Here is a 1,394-nt window from a genome sequence, read left to right on the forward strand (position 1 = left end):
TTATCCTATAGAAGACTTCTGCTGAACCTATCAACTCTGCTTCAAATGCAGGCAGACTCAGTGACACCATAGTGCATTGTTTGAATGTGCCAAAGTTTACATATCCATTCACCTACTGAAGAACATCTTGCTTCCTTCTCTGTGAATTTCTTGATGGCTGCTTTTAGCTAAATTTGCACTCTTCCTGTTTCTATTTCTGCAGTTTCACTGGCTACATGGAACCAGGAAACCAAACTCGTATTTCAGAGTTTATCCTCCTGAGACTCTCAGAAGAGGTATTATTGCAGCCTCTCTTCTTTTGGCTCTTCCAGTTCATGTACCTGGTCACTTTCATTGGGAATCTTCTCATCATCTTGGCCATTATCACCGACGCCCTACTCCACATACCATGTACTTCTTTCTCTTCAATGTATCTTTTCCAGACATCTGTTTCACCTCTACCACCATCCCAAAGATGCTGTGGAACATCCAGACTCAGAGTCAACTTATCACCTATGAAGGCTGCATCGTACAGATGTATTTTTTCATGCTTTTTGGGATATAAGACAACATCCTCTTGACTGTGATGGCTTATGACTGGTTTGCAGCCATCTGCCACCCATTGCAGTACATGATCATTATGAACCCTAAGTTTTGTGACCTCCTGCTTCTGACATCCTGGTTAGTGAGTGTCCTCGACTCTCTGTTACATGGCTTAATGATTTTGCGACTCTCTTTTTGCACGAAATTGGAAATTCACCATTTTTGTGTGTGTGTGTGAACTTTATGAGGTGGTTCAGCTTATTTTTTCTGACACTTTACTTAATGACCTGATGTATTTTGCAAGTGGAGTTCTGGGTATTCTTCCACTCACTGGTATCCTTTTCTCTTACCCTAAGATTGTATCCTCCATTTTGAAAATTTCATCCACAAGAGGGAAGTATGAAGCATTTTCCACATGTGTGTCTCACCTCTCAACTGTCTCCTTGTTCTATGGTACAAGCCATGGGGTGTATGTTAGCTCTGCCAACACACAAAACTCCAGGGCAACTGCAGTAGCCTCAGTGATGTACACTGTGGTCACACCCATGCTGAACCCTTTTATTTACAGTCTTAAAAACAAAGACATAAAGCAAGCCCTTAAAACACTCTTCAGTAGAGAAACATTCTTGGTATAAGGGAAGTATTTGTCTGAAGATAGAGACTTTTTCATAAGTAACGGTTCTCAAAACCCTAAAAGATCTAAATCATGATTACTATTATCAGTGACCAGAAAGACAGTCTGAAATTTAAGTGACTTACAGAGTTCAGTTTCTTTCATTTTTCATATATTATAAGCAATGGCTTCTTCCTGTATTTTCTTTAAAATTTTCATCTCTTATTATATTCTCTGGGTTCAGTGTGGGAAATAGAAT

The 1,394-nt window shown here is 39.6% G+C and overlaps 1 pseudogene; it reads left to right on the forward strand.

Moving 5' to 3' along the window:
- Positions 1–215: 215 nt before the first annotated feature.
- On the forward strand, positions 216–1,157 carry LOC120864111 (annotated as a pseudogene).
- Positions 1,158–1,394: the final 237 nt, after the last annotated feature.

This window comes from Oryx dammah, unplaced genomic scaffold, assembly GCF_014754425.2.
Source record: "Oryx dammah isolate SB20612 unplaced genomic scaffold, SCBI_Odam_1.1 HiC_scaffold_5, whole genome shotgun sequence".
Lineage (NCBI taxonomy): Eukaryota > Metazoa > Chordata > Mammalia > Artiodactyla > Bovidae > Oryx > Oryx dammah.